The sequence below is a fragment of the Onychomys torridus genome, chromosome 6 (genome assembly GCF_903995425.1).
Source record: "Onychomys torridus chromosome 6, mOncTor1.1, whole genome shotgun sequence".
NCBI lineage: Eukaryota > Metazoa > Chordata > Mammalia > Rodentia > Cricetidae > Onychomys > Onychomys torridus.
This window is the reverse complement of record NC_050448.1, coordinates 128,074,723-128,098,332: the sequence shown is the minus strand read 5'-3', so window position 1 is coordinate 128,098,332 and position 23,610 is coordinate 128,074,723. Positions and strand designations below refer to the sequence as shown.

The following is a 23,610-nucleotide window of genomic DNA, read 5'->3' as shown; positions in this document are numbered from 1 at the left end:
TGCTGTGGCTGTGGCTTGAGGTTGGTTATGTTCAGGTTAATTATGAGCCTCTACAATGCCCCTTCCATGCAGTTGCACAACCCTCTCACTGAGAGCAGTGACTTTCCTGCTAAGGCTTAGGCCCCGACCCCCTTAGGGCCTAAGCTGCTGTGGAGCAAGTGGGAATGGTCTCCACCACCCCAGTGGGAGGAATGTTCAGGGACAGTGTTCCCTCCCCACAGAGGGGCAGGTGCAAGGATAAGCTTAGCTGACTCCTGACCCCTGCAGGAATATCATTGTTCTGTTCCTGTTTGTAGAGAAGTACCTTTTCCAAAGACAGAGACGCTATCCCTGCAGGGTAAGCAAGCAGACCACATGGCTTTGTGGAGACTCCACAGGCTTTGGATACAGGAAGCTTTACTCCACACAAGATGTGCCTGGCCACTCCTGAATATTGGAAGCCTTTGGAGAATGTGCTTCAAAGAGCTTCCCTGTGTCCCACCAAGGGGTGCCTACCATTCTTCACAACCTCTTCTACCACCCACCTTCCCTTCCTCCTTCCTCCTTCTTCTTGAATGTTATCTTGCTATTGCTGAATTGATTTTTCCCTTCTCTACCTTTCAATGTTGTCTGTGCCCAACACATCACATAATCTGAGTTCACATGGACTCACCCGAAGCATTGGTAGAAGTGCTGGCTATCAATGTTTGGAAAACACATCTGGTTAATTGAGTGAGAGGCAACGCTAATGGCATAATGATGGAGCCACCATTCAATGCTGGAGCTTCCAGAGCATCAGGACACAGATGGCCTTGTTGATGTTGGCATGGGTGCTGTGGGGAACTGTTTTTAAGGATTATGATGGCAATCTTGATTGCTAACTTAATTGGGTTAATAAACACCTCTAGCTAGTCTGGGAGGGGTCTCCAAAGAGGATTGTTAGATCATGAGATCTCTGACCTAATCAGTGGAATTACTGATGCATTGGTAGATTCATAATAAGATGTCATCATTGGGAGAGAGTGAAGGTGAAGGAAGCAGGACCTTGCTGGAAGAAGGAGTTTGTGGGGACCTCCTCTGGGGACAGCTCATGTCCTACCACTTCCCGTACCCTTTTTCTCTGCTTCTTGGTTGCCATGATGAGAACTGTGCAGCTCTACCATGTTCTCATAACCATGATGGAGCAATCCCTCAGAAACCGTGAGCCATAGTCAATCTTCTGGCCTTTACATTGCTTTTCATAGGTCTTTTGTCACAGCAGCAAGCCTAACTAACACAAGCCATCAGCTTTGGGAGTTATTCTGATACGATTGTGTGTTGTTATATCCCTTGTTAGCCACTTACATAGTCCTATTTATTTTCCTAGAGAATTGAGAATTTTTCCTGAAATTCAATATTAAATGATTGTTATGACTTCGTTATAACCCTGTTGTCTTTGCATTGTTTCCTGTTATGAAAGTACTATAAATTATCTTTCAGAAGTATCTATTTGGGCAACAGCATGAATATGCTGGTTTCACCAACCCATGTATTTATTTAAATCTGATATAAAACAATATGATGCTTTTTATTGGACCTCACTGTGAGAGAAAACAGCATCAGTTTAGCACTTGACACAGGCCAGGCACTAGAGAAAGCACGTTGATGTTAGTGGAGTGCTTGTGCCTAGACAAAGGACAAAGTACCATTACCAGTGTTCATTTCCAGTAAGACAGAAAGATAAACAACATATCAGAAAACAGTATACCTTGGAGGAGAAGTTGGGATCCACACATACTACCAGCTGTTTCCCTTGAAGTGACAGGCTGTATTCACTCTAAAAAATGCTTGGCAGATAGTGGATCCTGACAAGTCCTAGTTGGTTCCTCAGAAAGTAAACATATCTGCAGCCACACTGCAGTAAGTGCATCTAAATCTCACCTGATCTTGGAAGCCAAGTGGGTCTGGGCCTGGCTGGTACTTGAGAAGGAGGGATCAGTAATGGCATTCAGCTGAAAAAGGCAGCTAGTTCAACAATGTAGTCACACACATACTCTTCCCGAGGGAAGCAGGTATTCCTCTGTGCCCCAGGGCTTTATGCGAACTTCCCACTTCACAGCACCAACCAGTAAAAGGGCATGGCCAGGTGATGCCTGCCCTAGGTGCCAGCACTCAGGAGGCAGAGGCAGGAGGAACTCTGTAAGTTTGTGGCCAGCCTGGTCTACATCAAATTTCAGGCCAGCCAGGGCTACATAGTGAGAATCTATCTCAAAAGAATTAATATGTGCATAGTTGTGGGTAATTATTTTTAATTAATTTTTTTCTGCTTCACCAAAGTTTTCTTGAGTGATACTGATTCAGGAACACTGTGATGCAAAAACATGACAGTGAGATGGCTCACTGGTAAAGGTTGAGCTTTACCACCAAGCTCGAGGACTTGAGTTTGATCCCTGGAGTCTACATGGTAGAAGACAGAATTCACTCTAACAAGTTGCCCTCTGACCTTCACACACATGTTGTGGCATGCATGCATACATACTAAATAAATGAATGTAAGAAAAATTAAAGAATCATACGATGGATAGTTCAGCTAGATTCTGATACTTTGATTCAGTTGTTCTAATCATGGCCTCTGCCATCCATGGAAAGGAAATAACTTCTTAGAATTATAATACAAGTGGGGACTCCCCAGTGTCTGTGGGCCACATTTGGAGAACCAGCAGCTGCAGTGAGGTGAGAGTGGATCGGGTACAAGGGACCAAAAGAAACCTCAGTCTTTGTGTTTAGGCATCTGGAGGGCACAGGTCCCTTAATGTTTGCTGGTACTGGTCTTCTCAAAAGCACAGTTGTGGGAGCATCAGAGGACAGCACCACATCTCCAGAGAGGCTCTGCTTCTCTGGCTCCTGGAGGTCTAGACTACTCTGAAAGTCTCTCTGGACCCAGGGGCACAGGGCACATATAAGAGACAGAAGAAGAGTGTCAGAGGACCAGCATTGCATCAGTACAATAGTGAGGACAAAGAAACCCTTCAAGGTGGAAGAAAGCCCTGATTTAAAGACAGAAGGAAAGAGACTGAAATGAGATCATCAGAATGGCCATGCCAAGCTATGGAATCCCAGGCTAGACTCTGGCTTCTACTGTGATTTGAAGCAGACAGCTCATGAGCAAAGAAATGGGCAATTTTGCATCTACTTGGCTGGGTTATGAGCTACCGAGACAGTGGGTAAAGCGTGAATTCTGGGTGTGTCTTGAGGGTTTATCCAAGTGAGTCTTCCATTTGAACCCATGGACCAAATAAGGAAGACCGGAACTCATCAATATGAGCAAACACCATTCAGTCTATGGGGCTGGCGGGCAGTGGGAGTGGAACACAGAAGAGGAATGGGGATTCTGTCACTTTGGGAGTTGGAATCCATTTATCCTGCCCCTGGACATCACAGTTCCAGGTTCTTCAGCCTTCAGACTCTAGAACTTATACCATCTATCGAGAATATCAAATTGCCAGAAACCTGAGAGGATCCCTGGTTCTTGGACATTTGGGCTCAGCTTGCCACAACCAGCTTCCCTGGTTCTGATTTGAGACAGCCGTGGTGGGACCTCTTGGCCTCCAAGATCAAGCAATCTGATTCCCACAATTAATTCCCTCTTTTTGCTGTTGCTTACATTTGTGAGACAATGTTTCATAGCCCAGGCTGGCCTCAGACTTGAACCAATCCTCCTGCCACACCTTCCTGAAAGCTGGGATTGTAGATGTGTGCCATCATACCTGGTAATAGGCTGTGAATCCCCTGGCCAATGAAGCTGGGTTTCCATAGAGAAGTAAGTTTCCACCTGACTCCCAGCCTTTAGATGGGCCTAGCTGAAGACACACACACACACACACACACACACACACACACACACACACACAAAAAAAAAAAAAAAAAAAAAAAAAAAAAAAACTCTTCCCTCCATGAAAGTGTGCAGATTCTAAATGGCTCTGTCACACTATCTTGGCCCCAACACCTGTATTTTCAAACACCTGGCCATTCAGGGAGAGGAGAGGCAGGCATACATTGCAGTACTGGCCAAGAGAGCCCTTGAGTGCATCACTGAGACATCTTTCTAGTGGAGAAATATAGGTATTGTGTCTTTCAAGTGAACTCAGTCACATAAACTTTACACTACAAGTGGATTCCACATCTAGAGGAAGTGGCGTGAGTACTTTCTTCCTTTACTCCAGTGAAGCTAATAATAAAATGCAAAAAACAGACTCAAAAGCACACGACACCATCCTTGGAATACTGCATAATGCAGCCAAGTTTCTTTCTCTTTCTTCTGTTATTTCTTTCTTCCTTCTTTCTTTCCTCTTCAACTTTTAAATGATTTCCTCCAAGAAAGCAGTACTGTTGACTTCATGGCCATTTGGAATACCAGATTACCACAAGAAAGAAAAGAACACAGTCTATATGCTTGCCAGGCACAATAAGGACTGACCTCAAACTTGCTGCCTCCTTCCCTGTGGCTGAAATCCTTCTGGAAGCCCTGTAACACTGGCTACAGTGCTGGTCCAGTTTCACCTGGACCCGCACTAAGAGCCGAGTGTAGTCAACAAAATGGTGAATGGACCTCCTACACTCTGCTGTGGGAAGAGTTTGCCAAAGTTATTTCAACAAGTGCTCAATTTCCTGAGTTGTGTGTGTGTGTGTGTGTGTGTGTGTGTGTGTGTGTGTGTGTGTGTGTGCGTGTAGGAGATAAGGTCTCTCTATGTAGCCCTGGCTTGCCTGGAACTCACTGGTACCCGGTGACCACACTGGCTAATAGAGAACTGTGTGGTGTATGTGTGAACTGCACATCTGCCTGACTCCAGCAAGGAGGGCCAGAGGGCCTTCCAGGTGGGGTCCTACAGCGCCTAGTGGTATCAGGGCACCTGTGGCTCTTGGCATAGTGTTCTCTATTATAGAGTTTTAGAGAGCACCTGTCTCAAAAGCTGTTTAAAGCACCACATGACCTATCACAAGCAAAGCAGACGTCTGTTAGGCAGCACGGAAAGCTGAAAAGTTCGGAAACGGGGACTTTTTCTGGGTGGCATGCAGGGACTCTCCGGCACATTTCTGCACCTTCCCGGCAGCTTGACAGGGACACTAGCAGTTCTTCCCGTCTGCTGTGAGAGGAATGGCCCAGCATTTAATAAGGCGATGAGGACTCTATTGACTGTCATAACAATTACCCAGTCACCATGGAGCCATTATCTCAGCACATTATACTGTAAATATGAAAAGGAAGATCAGCACAGCCCCCCCCAGGCAGCCCCTGGGGGATCATGGCAAACTGCTTCTTCTTGCTCATCTCCTCTAGAAGCTCCCAAACAGGCCCACCCATCCCCAGAATCACCTGGGGAATGTGTTTTGATGGTTAGCCTTTTTTCTTTTTTTAATAATGAGAAATTTCAAAGTTCCAGCAGAGCTAGCAGCATTTTTACAGTGCGCACTGTGTGCCTGTCAACTACGTTCTACTGTTAGCATTTTGCAACATCTTGTTTTCTCACAGATCTGTGCTTCTCTCTACCCCTCTGTGTAGCTTTACTTCTTATACATTTCAGAGTCAATTGTAACTACCTGCCCCCTTTTGCTGGGGAATCTTCTAAAACTTGGAGTCTCCAGGAGGCATCAGCTGCAGGCATTCAGCAGTATCCTTCCCAGTTGGGAATTTTTGCCTAACACTAAGTTTCTTGGTTGTTCACTGCAGGAACCATGCTGGTTCAGCTCCTACCAAGCAAGACTGTGGCAGTTCCCTAGCAAAGAGAAGAGCTGGGCAGCCAAATGCACAGAGCTCTAGAGAGGGGTTAAGGCTATAAGTCAATAGTGGAGTGCCTGCCTAGCGTGCCATGGTGGGATCACATGACAGCAGAACTTCTCACCTCAGGGCCAGGTCATGAAAGAAAAAATGAATGAACAAGCATCCCAGCCACTTTCAGGGATCATCCCTCAAGACCTGAGTCCTCCCAGTAGGCACCACCTCCTAAACTCCATCCCACTGTGCCAAGCTGAGACTGAAGCCTTTACCACATACATGAGCCTTTGGAGAATATTCCAGGCCTAACTGTAGCAGGTCAGGATAAAAATCCTTCCATAGGCTGGGATTTTGTGGAGTAACACAACCCAAAGTAGGGATTCCTTCAGGGAATCCAGTCCCAATTCCCAGTTAAGGAAGCCAGGCCATGGAGGCAGAGTAGTTCTTAGCATGTCACAGGGGCCAGGAGCTTTCTAATTTACTTTGCTTGTGTAATTGCATCAATGATTGTTAATTAGAGCCAGGATATAGGAGCCCTGTAGCCCCACAGAGGGGGCAAATCAGTTCTTTTCCAGCCACTCAGCCAAGTCCAAAGCAAGGCCTAGAACCAGGCCCATTGAGCCCTGTGTCATATACAAGGCTGTAAGGCCTAGAACCAGGCCCATTGACCCCTGTGTCATATACAAGGCTGTAAGGCTTAGAACCAGAACCATTGACCCCTGAGTCGTACACAGGGCTGCTTTGCTAAGGGCTCACCATCCAGTCACTGATCCAGCAGTTGCCAAGTACCTTCTAGATGCTAGGCCACAAGAATAAGGATGCATGTCTGCTGGTCTCAGGATTCCAGTCCCCTTTAAAGTTCTTATATGACCCAAGCTGGACCTGTCACTGGCATGTTTCAACACATCCACCAAGACACCTATTAAAGGCTTTCAGAGCTAATGAAACATTGACCAGCATTAAGAGGTGATTTTCCTAATCACTCCAGGCCACAGAGCATTGACTCTCAGCAATAGCACATTGAAGCCCAGCCTGGCAAAGCCACAGGAGTGGCTTCTGGGTCCCAGCTGGCTGGCCATTCCTGGGCAGTCATATCACAGTTAAGTGGCAAGATAGCTTTTCTCTGAACAGAATCATTCAGTCACAAAATCATAAACTCAAGGTTGAGACTGTTTTCATTTAGAGAGGAGGATTTCAAGGGCAGGAATGGGTGAGTTTTTGGAAAAATGACAACAGAGGTTACCTAGAAACGGGATAGATTGATTTGCAAAAGCTGCTTAATATTCTCAAAGCTAAAACTGCAAAGAACATTCACCTTTAAAGATGTGGAAAATAGTCCACAATTTAAAAGTTGTGTCTAATCATTATCAAAGTGTGCAATGTTAGCGCTAAGATCACTCTGTGTGTGTATGTGTGTATGTGTGTGTATGTGGTGTGTGTGTGGTATGTGTGTAGTGTGTGTGTGTGTGTGTATGTGGTGTGTGTGTATATGTGGCATGTGTGATGTGTGTGTAGTATGTATGATAGATGTGTGGTGTGTGTGTATGTGGTGTGTGTGTGGTATGTGTGTAGTGTGTGTGTGTGTGTGTGGTATGTGTGTATATGTGGCATGTGTGATGTGTGTGTGTGTAGTATGTATGATAGATGTGTGGTGTGTGTGTATGTGGTGTGTGTGTGTATATGTGTGTGGTCAGATGACAACCTTGGACAACCTTGGACACTGGTTCCCAGGTGCCTTCTACCTTTTGATTGAGACAGGCTCTCATTGGCCTAGAACTTTGCCAAGTAGACTAGGATAACTGGTCCACAAGCTTCCAGGGATTCTGCTGTCCACCCCCCATATCACCATCACTGAGAACTCTGGGAAACACTCAAGCACAACCATGACCATCTCATACCAGCAGAAGCGGAACACAGTTGCCAAGAGGTGTTAAAGCTGTGATGGCATTAGAACACATGGTCCAGTGGGCTGTTTTCTGCCTCTGTCCAGAAATACTTACCAACTCAGAGTGGAGACAAAGTGAATAAACGGCCAGCCATGAAGAGTGGACAGCACTTGTCAGGGCAAGCACCATAGTTTCCAAGCAGACAAAGCATTCATTACCAGTTTGGGTCTGGTGGACAGCTGACTAGGGAAGTAGAGTCCCAAGGAAATGCATCAATTTGGTGGGATCATAATGAAAACAGACAAGCTGAAAAGTGACAGTGGGAAGACACCATTAGAGAGAAGTTTGGCGCCAAGTGGTTAATTCCTAGGTTCAACCAGACGTATACCTGGCTGAAACTAGATTGTGGGAAATTTTCTGGCCCAGTGTAGGAATACAGGCCTGGGACCCTTTGCTAATGGTAATCAGAATCCAGCAAACACCCTCTGCTTTGCTTTAGAGAAAAGTAATTCTGTAAGTGCTATAGCAGGAATCTTACAGGTCTTATTAATAAAATCAAACCTGAGGTCAGTTATTGTGGTGAACACTGGAAGATCACAGAAGCAGAACAAGCCACAGCTTCCTCACCTCGACAGTTCCTCAGCTGATCCTGTTTCCTCAGACTGGAAGCCTCTGAGTCCTCATCCGAATGGGTCTCAGCTGAACTGTTGCTCAGAAGCCTAAAAGCTTAACCATCCAAATGCTTCTAGTTTCTGGTCTTCACGCCTTATATACCTTCTACTTTCTTCCATCACTCCCTGGGATTAAAGGCTCACTTTCTAGGATTAAAGGCATGAGTCACCATGCCTGGCTGTATCCTTGAACAGATGGATTTCTGCCTCTGGAATGCTAGGATTAAAGGCGTGTGCTCCACTGCCTATCCTCTATGTTTAATATTGTGGCTGTTCTGTCTCTGACCCCAGATAAGTTTATTAGGGTGCACAATATTTCGGGGAACACAATTCCACCACAGAGTTCTCTAGATCCAGTGCATATTACTGAACTATCAAATATACATGCAGAATTGCATACATGCTGATACAGCTTACATGCTTGCACACAGTCAGACATTTCTAAGTGATGAAATGCCCACATTTGTTTTTAACTTTGGATTATGTTTGATTCAGACCTCCGTGTGCTCAGTGATATAACTCAGAACAGACCTGAGGAACAGGGTTTTGTTAGAAATGGCCAGGTACCAAGTACCATGTTTTTGCCTGAGAGAAAAGATGAGGAACATTTATAGTGAGATTATAGACAACAGATATATATCAAAGACTTTTTCAGAAGTAGAATCAAAACTTGGCAACTGGTCAAGGACTGGTGGGGGGAAAAGTCACAGAGTGAGACAAAAGGTTGATTATTTCTCCCCAAGTAGAAACCAAAGGTCAGGAAATTTAAAGGGCCAGTCCATGGCCACAGAATGCAGAGCTGCAGAGTCGGGGCTTGAAGGGGGCCTCAGAATCGGCACAGGACACACCCAGACACTGAATTCTCAGCACAAAGTAGATTTATTACCCTGGAGGGACAAGTCGGGGAGGAGGGACTGCCTTTGGACCAAGGCAGCAGCAGGTGTCTGCAGGAGTGGTTTTTAAGGAGACAAGGAGGGTGTCTGTGTTAGGATGAGTTGGTAAGTCCTGGTTGGACCTGTTAGCCAGTGTAGCTAAATAATGAATTTTGATGGCTGGACCTTGGAGTTTTAGTCAGGCATAAATAAGGAAGTGGCCAAATAAGGGAACAGACCTTGGTGGCTACTTTAAAATGTAGTCTAACAGTTTAGCAATGAAGAGGGGAGGGGAGAGCAAGACCTGCCAGCACCACGTTTGCAGTGCTCAGGCCTCTTAGAGAGCCTGTCAGGGCTCATTGGCATATCTCTCTTCTCTGGGCCCTGAACAAAGTGTCACACTCCGCCTGTGCCATTGTCTGCAGGACCCCCCTGATTTCCACTTCCCCCACATGGTAGAGGATTCCACTCTGTGCTAGATTCTTCCTTAACATACCACTTGTGTTGGCATGGCCATTCATTACTAACCCCTGCCTCTAACTGGGCACTTATGGCCCCTGAGCACAGCCTGGCACAGATATTCCTCAGTGGGAAGACAGCTCCAAGATGGTTTTCCCCAGGGCCCATCAGTGTCACACCACAGAAACCTCCCATCAACGTCCTCCAAACAAGAGCTGTGTGAGTAGGCCTGCACTAAGCCTGACTTACCACCAAGAGTTAAGAGTATACGATACACTGTCAGGAGCGGACACTGGCTAGGGCTGTGTTCAGTTGGTGGGGTGCTTACCCGGAGTTCATGAAGCCATATTCAGTCCTTGACACCATGGATTGTGGTGGTGTAGTAGACACTTGTAATTGATGGTTGTGGTGGATACTTGTAATCACACCACTTGGAAAGTAGAGGCCGGAGGACCAGAAGTTGAAAATCATCCTTGGCTACATCACGCACAAGGCCAACCTAGACTGCATGAGGTCATCATGCTCAAAATCTAAAAGATCCACCCCATGTCAGCTATATATGTAACTATAAATACATAAAACTGTGAATTTGAAACTCCTCATTAAAGGTGAACTTCATAATAGCCCTAGGCTCGATGCCTTCTATCATTTCCACTTGGTGTGGCGGGGAGTTACCATGTTTTGTGAAGTGCACTGTGCACCCGCACAAATACATGATTTGGCTTTTTCAATAACCCCAGCTCTACTTCCTCAGTGATCCCTGAGGTGGTAGATAGTGTCAGGGGTGAGAATAGACACAGCAGTGTGGACCCAGCTCGGCTCTATGACTTTGGGAAAAGTCAGCAGTAAGAGTCATCCAAATGCTCCTCGGTAGCTGGGAGCCGCAGCGGTAGCTGGTTGTCTGCCAACATCTTCATCTGCCTGAGCTTTCCAGTGCTGCACCCGAATGTGTTACCCCTGCCAGCTCTGCCGGCTCCCCGACCCTTCCCAAAGCCAGGCAGCAGCAATTGCTTGGGATACAGGTCCTCGCACTGAAGGTTGTTGAAACTGGTACAGGGCTAGCCTAAAGAACACCGGGTCTGGAAGAGCTGCCTTCTGGGGAGAGACAGGCTGAGTGGAAAGCCAGGCTCGGGGTTTTCCCCCTGTTCCGTCAGTGCAACTTGAGGTTCCCATGGAAACCCACGTGTTAAAATTCCATTTGAGATTGGAAATAAGGATTTTCCACTCTTTTTCCCAGGAAGGCTCGACAGACCCCTTGAAAGTGGAATGTCATCTAGACTCTAACTTATAGCATGTGGGGCTGTGTATGGGTCTGCCACACAGTTAATGACACACTAAACGTCAGTGAGGTGGCCGCAATTGTGGCTATCTGTCACCTGGCCACCGAAGAACACAGACCCTTCATTCTGAGATGGGGTTCTTCAAAAGAATTTGTTCCATGTTTTCAAATTATCCTAGAGGGAGAGCAAGCCCCCTTTTTATTTAAAAGTGTTAAGTTGGGGCTTTAGTGACGTTAGAGACAGGATGAAAAGCCATGCAGCCACCAGCAGATTTTATGCTCTTTTTACAGTGAGAAAAATCACATTGCTCCCCAGTTTGGAGCAAGGGGAAGAATCATGCCATTGTACAGGTTACTTAAAATTCCACACTGCCTGCGCCATTTGGCCCAAAAATGCTAAGAATCTGCAGCTGTTGCTCCCACGGAAGGCTTCTTCTAACTGGGGCAGCCAGCGCCACTCCACACAGCTGTTGTTAATTTGAGATGGAGCGTTTTAATTGCCTTTGTGTCGAGATTTATTAAATAACATTTCAGAGGGGCAAACCTATAATAGTCATATTAGTAGGAGGCTGAAAGAAGGAAATAATTGGAACACAGTGTCTTTGCCTTGGAAGCCAAGTCGGAAAATATCTTTTCCACATGACCAGCCACCAGCCATCCCAGGAAAGGAGTTTCCAAGTAAATACAAGCCACAGAAATCTTGTGGCCTCCCAGAGCTCAGCTGTGAACCCCTCTTAATCAGTTACCTAGAAGCACTTCTTCCTCTGAGTGTCCCTCTCTTGTCCCCACCTCTCCCTTCCTGTTATAGCTGGAAGCCAGAGTTACTGCTTGGGGCGAATGTGCATTAGGAGATAGCTGTCCCTGTGGCCATCTGCCTTGTTTCTGCTGCCTGCTGTAACTGCTGTTTTCCTATTGTGTTTGGACTGTCCTCGCAATACTGTGGGGGTGCCTGCACCTCCCCACTTGGCTTAAAGCAGCTATCTGGATGAGCAAATGACAGAAGGATACACGTGTGTCCTTCCTGGCTTGTCTGCCACTCAAGGAAGGGCGCTCAAGAGGCCCTTCTGCTAAAGTGGGTCAAGAACTGACGTTCCTTAACAGTGAGTTCCACTCCCCAGAAGATTGTGATTCTGCTAGAATTTCAATTGTGTTTTGTATTTTTCTCTTAAATATTCACTTTTCAGGAAGCTATGATTAGGAGGCATGAATGAGCACCAATTATGGACATGGACACACACACAGAGCAAATAAATAAAATAAGTATTGTTTACTTTTTTCTAAAAGTTGGGGAATGGAAAGGAGAGGAAGGACCTGGCATTTGAAGCTGAGAACCAGGAGGAGCAAATGCTTCAGGGTCCTCTAGAAGGAGCCAGTTTGCAAAGATTGGTACATATAGAGGAATTGTAAGTGGAGCATGAGGGGACTGTGATGGCACAGGTGTCACACTCTAGAGCAAGTCAGCATCCCTTCCTACACAGAGGACCAGAGTTTTCCTGTCCGCCCACATGCTCACATCTGCAGACCACCTTTGGCTTTCGGGGAACACCCTGATTGGCTCAACAGTGTCCATTAAAGCCAGAAGGCTAATTCCGGGTTCCATTTGCTCTTCTGGTCACCTTCAATGTGTAACAGTCCCTCTGGTCTCTTTGACACTTTGGAAGGTTACTTTTATTTTTTGATCTGTTTTTTTAAGCGTGGGAAGAGGGCTGGGGGAGGGGGTTGGGGAGAGCAAAGCTGAAACACCACTGCCCGGGCTTTGCACTTCACTATGTGGGGCACGGGACAACACTGGCCACTGGGGAGTGGGGGCGGTGTGCCTCCAGTAGACCATCACAGCAGCAGGGTCCACAGACCTCACCCATCCTATAAGCAGGGACAGAATGATGACCAGATTCTAGGCTGAGAGCATGAGGAGACAAGATATGGCCCCAGAGGGGAGGAGAAGGGCATATTTCTGCCAACCAGGGCCCCAACTTCACACTCTATATTAGCTCCTACTAGACACACAAGGGAGTTAGCCTCTCTCTGCCTCTACTTCCCACCTGTAAAATGGGCATCATCTGCTATTCTAAATTGATGCATAGAAAATGCTTAGAGCAGTGACGGGTACCATGAACTTTTATTAGAGGTTAGCCATTACTTTTAGATGTAGAATACTCTAATTTAGCAACTAGCTAAACTTGGAGAAGGGTAGGGAAAGAGTCAATGTAATATTCAAGTTGATAGGACAGATACTCAGATTAACAGCTGGAAAAATGGAAAAAAATACATCCAGGGACAGCCTACAAAGTGTCAAAGAGACCAGAGGGACTGTTCCACATTGAAGGTGACCAGAAGAGCAAATAGGACCCTGAATTAGTCTGCTGGCTTTAACGGACACTGTTGAGCCTATCAGGGTGTTCCCTGAAAGCCAAAGTTAGTCTGCAGATGTGAGCGTGTGGGCAAATAGGAAAAGTCTGGTCCACTGTGTGTAGGAAGGGACGCTGACTTGCTCTAGAGTGTGACACCTGTGCCATCACAGTCCCCTCGTGTTTCACTTACAATTCTTCTATACGTTACAAAAATATTTGAAAACATAAGCAAAAAACAATATCTTTTGAAAATTAACACCAGGGGTATCTTAAGAACTCACCAAGTGTACACTATTGTGGCTGCTCTGCCCCTGGAAGGTCTCATGCCCTAGGAAAGGTCTGGATGCTTCTGTCTCCAGACCATGCAGCAGGCTGAGTTCCTCCCACACACAGTACTTTCAACCTGCTGTGCTTGCCCCAACACCGGTTACTCCATGGAGAGCTACCTCTTTAAGGACTGGCCCATATTCCACACTGTGTGTGTGTCCAGGTGTCCTGGCACAACTTTGCATATCCTAAGGTTCTAATACATGTCTGGTGAAGGAAGTACTGTTGTTGTTTGTTTTTGGTCTTTTGGGGGGCCCACCACACAAAATAAATCACAGCTCCCAAATAAATCACACATAATTATTCTTAATTATGAATGCCTGGCCTTAGCTTGGCTTGTTTCTTGCCAGCTTTCCTTAACTTTAAATTATCCCATCTATCTTTGGCCTTGGGGCTTTTATTCCTGTATACCTTTTCTTTCCTTCTTATTCCGTGTCTGGCTGTGTAGCTTGGTGGCTGGGTGGCTGGGTTATTGGTGATATTATTAAGGCCACTCCACATAGTTAAAAGGGAGGTTTATTTTGTGGGGTACTTACAAATGAGGGGGTAGGTTACAGGGTCTGGCAAGGGTATAGTGCAGTCCGGCCGTGTTCTCTGGAGAACTCTGCTCAGTCTACCTCCAGCGTCCAGAGAGTGACCTCTTCCCTATCCTTGGTCTTCCACTTCCTCCTCCGCCCTGCCTTGTGGGCTTGAACCATTACCGAAGCCTCAGTGGGGGTTGGAACTTCCAGGCCAATGCTGGGATGGCTATCCACTACATCTCCCCCTTTTGTCTAAATAAGAAAGTTCTAACCTAATACAATACTATATACAAAGAGATGGTTATCAAATATTGTCCAGGAATAATGAGGGATAATGACCTAGATAAGTTGGAATTACAATAAGTGCAAACAATATCAAGCAAAAAACACATAGTAAAATCCAGGGAAGTCTAGGGCATGGGTAGGTAGCATGTTACAAAGATCATTCCAAAAGGTGTCCTATCCTAAAGAACCTGAGTCTAATACATAATATATTCTATCTAAGATATTATATATGTATATATACTAAGTTGTAACTATAACTGCTAATCTCCAACCTCATCAAAGACCTGAGAAGGAATATAATAATACCTGAGAAATGGGAGAAGGACGCAAGCAACTTTCGGGAGTCTTGCAAGAGTAGACAGAGACAGCTTGCAGCCTGGACAGTCACCTAATGTTTCTCAGCATCATTGGTGCATTCAAATTGGCTACAGGCCTAGAGTATCTGACAGACCATTTTCAGAAGCAGGAATTCTGAAAGACCATCTTACCCTGTCTTGGCAAAGTATAGTGGTTGCTTTCCTTGTGTCCCGCTTGTCCAGAAAGGACAGCATTTGTACTGTCAGCAGTTGAGGCAAGGGCAGTTCTTTGTCCAGTAGGCCATTTTGTGCCAAGAAGACAAACTTTAAAATGGAAATGTCTTAGAAGCCCAACATTCTCTCGGGATCAAATTGGTGTTGCCAGGAGCAATTGTGTCTTACGTCAACAGAATTCTAAGTTATTTAAATGCCATGTTCTCTAGGTCCATGAAGTGTTTGAAGATTACCTGTCCATCTGACCTATGTATCTGTAAATCTGTATAACCTAACTAACATAATTATAGAGATGACAAGCATAGGTGACAATAACTATGTAAGTCTTATCTACCTAAACAACCTAAGGACTAAGCTTCCTATAAATAAGGCAAACAGTCTGTAAGCAAATGCACAGTAAAAGGACAATGACTTTAAATTGTGACAATACACAAAATATCTTTAACAGAGGTAGGAATGTATAGTGCAATATGCAATATGCAAATAATCCTAAATATATATCAGTATACAGAATATCTTAAACAGAAGTGGAACATACATACAGTATGACAGATATAAATTCACATTTGTATCAATATACAAATATTTCACATAAGAGTAAAAATATGTGTACAATATAACAAACATAGTTCTGTATTTGTATCAATATACAAATTATCTTAAATAGGAATGTAAAAAGTTTATAATTGTATCAACATATAAGAATTCATAAGAGTGCAAAGGCTGCTATATTACTAAATTTGTTTCCTAATGTATATGACAGTCTACCATAATATCTTATACCTATCCATTCCATTTCTTCTTTTCCCATTTTTTTGAGACATATTTTCTTTCCTTAAGGAGAGTACTGAGTTTAACAGTTTCTTCCACCCCCAACCCTAGAACCATTATCCATAACCCTGAGAAATATGAACCTTAGGGAGAAGGGGCGTCGTTTTCTTAGAATTGCTTCCTGCTGTTTAGGGAGCAATGGTATCTCTGTTGGGTATTGTGAGAAAGCTCAGATAGTTAAATCTCAGTTAGACTAACTGTAGATTCTGCAGCAACTCTCAGAGTAATGGGTAAGATTGTCTGAAATTTTGGCAAGAAGTGTAGTATGATGATGATTACCATTGCATCATTCTGGATTGGGTAGAGTTGTTGTTGTTGGGGCCCCATCTTCCTTCTGGAGTCTTCAGAGGTTGCTATTGGAAAAAACTTATTTTTTATCAGAATGGAAGGTTTGGATTTAAAGATGTCATGACATGTAAGAAAGGATTCCAAGAAATCAAGAGTAAGCATGGAGAGAATTAGAATCTTGAAGATAATGGTCCCTTATAATTGGTTTCCTTCTGTCTCACACCAGAGGGCTCTTCTGATATGGGACTGAAGAATCTCTCAACCTTTTCTTTTATCAATATGCTTGGGTTTAGAGAAGGAGTGAGCCAATTCCATCTCCAAAGCCAGCTTGGTTTATAATTAAATTGGAACCACAACTATTCTGGATTGATAGAGATATAGATATTAGACAGTGATATCTTATCCTGTGTAGATTGGTACCAATAGATTCTTTCTTTCTGCTGTAAACATCCGGATATCCAAAGCCTTATGATTTCTGGAAGATGGGTATTTCCATTATCCTGGAAAGACAAAAACAGAACCCTACCCCAACCTTTGATTGTTAATTTTTTCTTACAACCTGAAGAGATGTCACATTGGTGGATGATCTTTTACTTCTCCTCATCAAGGGGTTTCTCCTGTTCGAATCGAATTTTTATTAATTTTGTTGGTATCCATAGCTTTTCTTCTCCTGTGGAAACAAAAGCAAAACCCCTTCCCCAACGTAGGACATATCCAGGTTTCCATTCTGAGGTCAACACATCTTTGAAATAAACCGGTTGGTTTAGCTCAGGAGTTTTGTCTGTCGTCCAATGTCTCTCCACAGCTGTTGTTCCTTTCTCATCAGCATTGAGAAAATTCAAGGTTAATAAAGTACTATGCCATCTATTTCTAGGAGTCATTGTTACCTGTTGCTGTTTATTTAGCATATCCTTTAAAGTTCGATTGGATCTTTCTATGACTGCTTGGCCTGTGGGATTGTGTGGTATACCTGTAACATGCTTTATATTGTAATAAGCAAAGAACTGTCTCATTTTATTGGAGACATATGCTGGGGCATTGTCTGTCTTAATTTGTACAGGTATTCCCATGATGGCCATAACTTCTAATAGGTGTGTAATCACAGAATCAGCCTTTTCAGAACTCATAGGAGTTGCCCACTGAAATCCTGAATAGGTGTCAATGGTATGGTGTACATACTTTAATCTTCCAAATTCTGCAAAATGAAACACATCCATCTGCCAAATTTCATTTCTTTGTATACCCTTTGGATTGCTTCCTGCAGGTAATGGAGTTTGGTTATAGAAGGAACAAGTAGGACATTTTTTCACAATATCCTTAGCTTGTTGCCAAGTAATGGAGAAATCCTTCTTCAAACCTTTGCTATTTACATGGTGTTTCTTATGAAATTCTGAGGCTTCTAGCACATTACCTATTAGTAACTGATCAATCTCATCATTACCTTGTACTAGAGGTCCTGGCAGACCTGTATGGGATCTGATATGTGTTTTATATATATAGGATGTTCCCTTTTTCTGATGATTTCCTGCAATTGTATGAATAATGAAGTTAATTCTGTATTATCAGGAATAAATTCAGCAGTTTCAATGTGTAAAACAACTCTCTCTGCATATTGAGAGTCAGTGACTATATTGAGGGGTTCTGTGAAGTCCATCAGTACCATAAGAACAGCATACAGTTCTGCCTTTTGTACAGAGCTGTATGGACTTTGTACCACTTTACTTAAGTCTCCTGATTTGTATCCTGCTTTCCCTGATTTATTTGCATCTGTATAGAATGTGAGGACTCCAGACATTGGCTTGTGTCGTACAATGTGAGGAAGGACCCATTCAGTCTTCTTTATGAATTCTATTCTCTTGCTTTTTGGATAATGGTTGTTAATCTCTCCCAAAAAGTTACTGCAGGCTCTCTGCCAGTATTCATTATATTTCCATAGTGACGAAATTTCCTCATTAGTTAAAGGTACTACAATTTCTGCTGGGTCCATTCCTGTCAACTGACGAAGTCTTAATTTACCTTTTTGAAACAAATCAGAGATCTTTTCTATATAAGTCTTTAATTTCTTATTTGGTTTACGTGGTAGGAATATCCATTCCAATATAATATCTTCCCTCTGCATCAAAATACGTGTGGGGGAATGTCTGGAGGGGAATATGACAAGAATACATTTAAGTTTTGGATCCACATGATCCACATGTGCTTCTCGAATTGTCTTTTCTACTAGAGCCAATTCCTTCTCAGCTTTGGCTGATAATTCTCTGGGACTATTTAATTCTTTGTCCCCTTCTAGAGTATTAGCCAAATTTTGTAGTCCATCTTTGGGTATTCCCATGATACCCAATAAGTTGGAAATGCTTCCTAACAACTTTTGAAAATCATTAAGAGTCTTTAATCGATCTCTCCTCAGTTGTACCTTTTGGGGTCTAATTTTTGGTAACTCTATCTTATATCCTAAGTAATTAATAGAATCTCCTCTTCGTATTTTTTCAGGAGCAATTTGCAGTCCCCAGCGAGGCAAAACTTTTTTTACTTCTTCAAACATGCTTTCTAATGTGTCTAACTTTGGATCAGCTAATAGGATATCATTCATGTAGTGATAAATTATGGATTGTGGAAACTTTACACGAATTAACTCCAATGGTTTTTGCACAAAGTATTGGCATAAGGTAGGGCTGTTTAACATTCCCTGTGGGAGGACCTTCCATTGATATCTCTTGACTGGCTGAGAATTGTTATAATTAGGAACTGTGAAGGCAAATTTTTCTCTATCATTTTCTTGTAAGGGTATGGTAAAGAAACAGTCTTTCAAGTCAATAACTATTATAGGCCATTCTTTGGGTAGCAGAGAGGGCAAGGGCATCCCAGTCTGTAGGGAGCCCATTGGCTGAATTACTTTATTAATAGCTCTCAGATCTGTCAGCATTCTCCAATTACCAGACTTTTTTTTAATAACAAATACAGGAGAATTCCAAGGGCTGGTAGATTCTTCAATGTGTTGAGCATTTAACTGCTCTTGAACCAGCTGTTCTAAAGCTTGTAGCTTCTCTTTTGTCAAAGGCCACTGTCCAACCCAGACAGGTTTATTAGTTAGCCATTTTAAAGGTAAGGCAGTTGGTACTTCTGAGAGTTTAACAGCAGTTGTGCTCTGTTTGTGTACAGCCTGAATGGTTGGTGACTGGTTTTTATAGCATGTTATGATATTATTCCTAGAAACATGCATTGGCCTGTATTCCTTTTCTGAGAGTGTAGGAATTTTAATCTGGGTATTCCACTGTTGTAACAGATCTCAGCCCCATAGATTTACTGCTACATTTGCTACATATGGCTTCAGCCTTCCTCTCTGTCCTTCTGGCCCTATGCATTCAACCCATCTCGAACTCTGTTTTATCTGAGATAGGGTGCCAATTCCTAAAAGTTGGACATCTACCTCTTGAAGAGGCCAATTTGGATGCCATGATTTTGGTGTAATTACAGTCACATCCGCACCTGTGTCTACCAGGCCCTCCAGAACCAAGCCATTAATTCGAATTCTAAGCTTTGTCCTTTGTTCATTTATGGAAGTCTGCCAAAATATTTGTTTTATTGTGTTCTTTGTAAACTGTGATTCATCTATCAGAGCTGTTTTATCATCCATTACAGTATCCGTTTTTACATTAGACATTGGTTTATTCAGTTGTCCTGGAGAGGAATGTCTTCCACAGTGGCCGGGAATGTTCTTACCACATTTGATTTGGGGCCCTTCAAGAGGCCCCCTGAGGTGTTTCCCGCTACTAACGGGTTGCCTTGTATATCTATTTTTGATCTGCACTCACTGGTCCAATGTCGGCCTTTGCCACATCTTCTACATAATCCAGGAGGTGGTTGGGGTCTTTTGTTTAGGCTATTCCTAGAAGGAGTATTACTTCTAGGATTACCCCATGTACAGTTTTTACTTATATGACCTGGTGTACCACATTTAGTACCACGGGGCCTTCTTACACCTCTGGGATTTGTCTCTCCTATCCAAGCCTCATTACTGTAGTTAAGAGTTAACACTATTAGTATACTGAATCCATTATTCCAAAGGAGCTGATCTGATCTTTAATGGTGTAAGTATTCTTTTGCATTCTGCATTAGCATTGTCGAATGCCGAGGACTCAGTTAATACTTTTCTTAATTCTTTATCTGATACAGCTTTTGTTATAGCTGTGTTCAGCCTTTGTAAAAAATCAGTGAAGGGTTCATGTGGTCCCTGAAATATCTTTGTGTATACCTCAGTTGCTTTTCCAGGTTCTGGAATTTTTTCCCAAGCATTTAGAGCTGCTGTACGGCATAGGGATATTGTATGCCCATCATAAATGGCTTGTACATTCCTGTCAGCAAAACATCACTCACCAAGTATTTGATCTTGGGAGATCTCAAAACCTCTGAGTTTACCTTGTTGTTCTAAATTTCTTGCCTCTTCTCTCAACCAGCTTTTCCACTGTAACTGCTGGCTATATTCTAGAACAGCTGAAATTAACTGATGCCAGTCATCTGGAATGATTCTATGTGAGGTAGACCACGAATTTAACATCTGTTTTACATATGTGGAGTGTATCCCATATGTAACTACTGCTTCCTTTATATTTTTAAAGTCACTTGTTGAAATTGGTTGTAATGTATATGTTGTATATGGCTCGGGGTGTGTGTCATCTGCTGGCTTCTCATGGATGATAACAGCATAAGCCATTGTATGAGAGCCATTTGGAGATGTTACAACCTGTATGGTCTTGCCCCTCTGCTTATTAGGTCCCTTGTCATGTTTATTTAGAGTTTCCTCCAGGGCTTGTAAACGAGCACCTAGGGTCTGTTCCAGGGAGTAAACCTCCTCTCTTGTAAGGGATTCCAGATTTTTCATGGAAGTTTTTATGTTCTTCTGAAACACATGATTCCATGGACCTTATCTTATCAAGTAATGATAATTTTTCTTCCTTATATATTGTCTGAGTAGCTACAACTTCACTCTGGAGAGTTAGTGTTCTATCCATTAAATACTCATATTTATTATCAATAAAAGCAATTTTGGGTACAAGCTTGTTTTGTAAATTCTGGTTAGCAGATTCAAAAGAGAGAATCTTTTTATGTAAGTCCTGACCAGCAGATTCCAGAGAAAGAATCTTTTTCTGTAAGCCTTCATTGCTATCTTTTAAAACCTGTAAATCCTGGTTAGCAGATTCCAGAGAGAGAATCTTTTTATGTAAGCCTTCATTGCTATCTTTTAAAACCTGTAAATCCTGGTTAGCAGATTCCAGAAAGAGAATCTTTGTATGTACGTCCTGGTCAGCAGATTCCATAGACAGAATCTTTTTCTGTAAGCCTTCATTGCTAACTTTTAAAGCCTGTAAATCCTGGTTAGCAGATTCCAGAAAGAGAATCCTTTTCTGTAAGCCTTCATTGTTATCTTTTAAAGCCTGTATCAGTCCCAATAATGATTCATCTTTGTTCTTATTATTAAACCAGTGTTTGAACACTGTGTGAATTATTACAATGAATGTCAAAATGGTACAGGCCAGATATGTCTTAGGGAGGTCGTATATTTCCAGGAAAATGTCATTCATCATACAGGCAAAAAGGTTATTAAATTCTTGTGAGGTAATGTTGTCAGCCATATTACAAGAATTACTCAAAATTTGTTAATCAGTTTTAAGGTGTAAAATTATCAAGTACTTTTACTTGAAAGAAGCTTAACTTTCCGTGGTTTTGGGGGGTGCAGTAGCACTTTTCAGCCAGCAGGAGGCGTTGGTATAGCTCCAAAGCAAGGCCTGCTGGCGACCTTGGCTGGCGGCAGCTGAAGGCAGGAGCCAAGATGGCGGGGAGCCGGCACTCAGGGAGGAGTGGGAACGCCTCACTCACAGCGGTTTTTGCTGGTCTGGGGGATAAGCTAGGGAACTGAGACCAGATTAGCTGCTCCCTTTTTCGGGAATGGAACCGTGTAGGCGTCCCCTGGTTAAATGGAATTTTGCAGGCGGGTTTAGGTACCTGCCAGCCAGGGAGGAGGCTGAGGGTGGGAGCCGCCTAGGCCTTTGGAATTTGCCCCACGTGAGCACCAGCTATTGGTGATATTATTAAGGCCACTCCATGTAGTTAAAAGGGAGGTTTATTTTGTGGGGTACTTACAAATGAGGGGGTAGGTTACAGGGTCTGGCAAGGGTATAGTGCAGTCTGGCCGTGTTCTCTGGAGAACTCTGCTCGGTCTACCTCCAGCGTTCAGATTCCGGGAACCAAAAGAGACCTCTTCCCGATCCTTGGTCTTCCGCTTCCTCCTCCACCCTGCCTTGTGGGCATGACCATTACCGAAGCCTCAATGGGGGTTGGAACTTCCAGGCCAATGCTGGGATGGCTATCCACTACACTGGGTGGCTGGGTGGCTGGGTGGCTGGGTGGCTGGGTGGCTGGGTGGCTGGGTGGCTGGGTGGCAGGGTGGCTGGGTGGCTGGGTGGCAGGGTAACTTGGTGGCTGGGTGGCTGGGTGGCTGGGTGGCTGGGTGGCAGGGTAACTTGGTGGCTGGGTGGCTGGGTGGCAGGGTAACTTGGTGGCTGGGTGGCTGGGTGGCTGGGTGGCAGGGTGGCAGGGTGGCTGGGTGGCTGGGTGGCTGGCCCCTGGAGTCCTCCTTCTTCCTTTCTCATTCCTTTTTCTTCTCCCAGGTTTCTCCTTCTGTTTATTCTCTCTGCCTGCCAGCCCCTCCTGTCCTTTCTCCTATCTCACTATTGGCCGTTCAGCTCTTTATTAGACTCTCAGGTGTTTTAGACAGGCACAGCAACACAGCTTCACAGAGTTAAACATAAACAAAGTGATGCACCTTAAAATAATATTCCCCAACAAAGTACTACAGCTTTACTCCCATAGTGACAGCAGTAAAAACAGAAAGCTGCAGCTGGAGATACCTATGACCACTACACCGTGCCACTCTTGGGCATCCATAACTCCAGATTCAGGGAATATGACACTGTCTTCTGGACCCCATAGGCACCAGGCATGCACATAGTACACAGATATACATGTAGGCAAAACACCTATACACATAAAATAAAAATAAATAAATCTTTTTTTAAAATGTCCTGAGGGCTGGCGAAAAAGTTCAGCAGATGAAGGTACCTGCCCTGAAGCTTCCATCCCCAGAAGCACCTGGTAGGAGAGAACTGACTCCCAAAAGTTGTCCTTTGACCTCCATGTGAGCACTATTGAATGTGTGTGAGCACACAAAATAAACGATGCTTAATGGGGAAAAAGACAGATGTAGTGTGCTCACGATCCTAGCAGTGGGGAGACAGAGACAGGGAAATCCCTGTGGCTTACTGAGCAGCCAGCCTAGTTCACTTGATGAGTTCCAGACCAATGAGAGAGCCTGTCTTAAAATACAAAGCAAACAGCATTCCTGAGCGTGAACCTGGGGTTGTCCTCTGACCTCTGTAAACATGGGTGCATGCATGCACCTCCATACACGTGAGCATGCACACATGAAAGAAAAAGAAATGAAGACCACACTGATACATGTGGTCACTTTGTCTCCTGCAGAATCTAGATGTCACATACGAGACATGCAAATAGAAAGTTGACC

At 43.9% G+C, this 23,610-nt stretch overlaps 1 protein-coding gene across 1 annotated transcript in view; it reads left to right on the top strand.

Moving 5' to 3' along the window:
- Window positions 1-23,610, top strand: part of Ak5 (adenylate kinase 5) — a 197,974-nt gene that overhangs the window by 156,239 nt on the left and 18,125 nt on the right. The window lies entirely within an intron of this gene.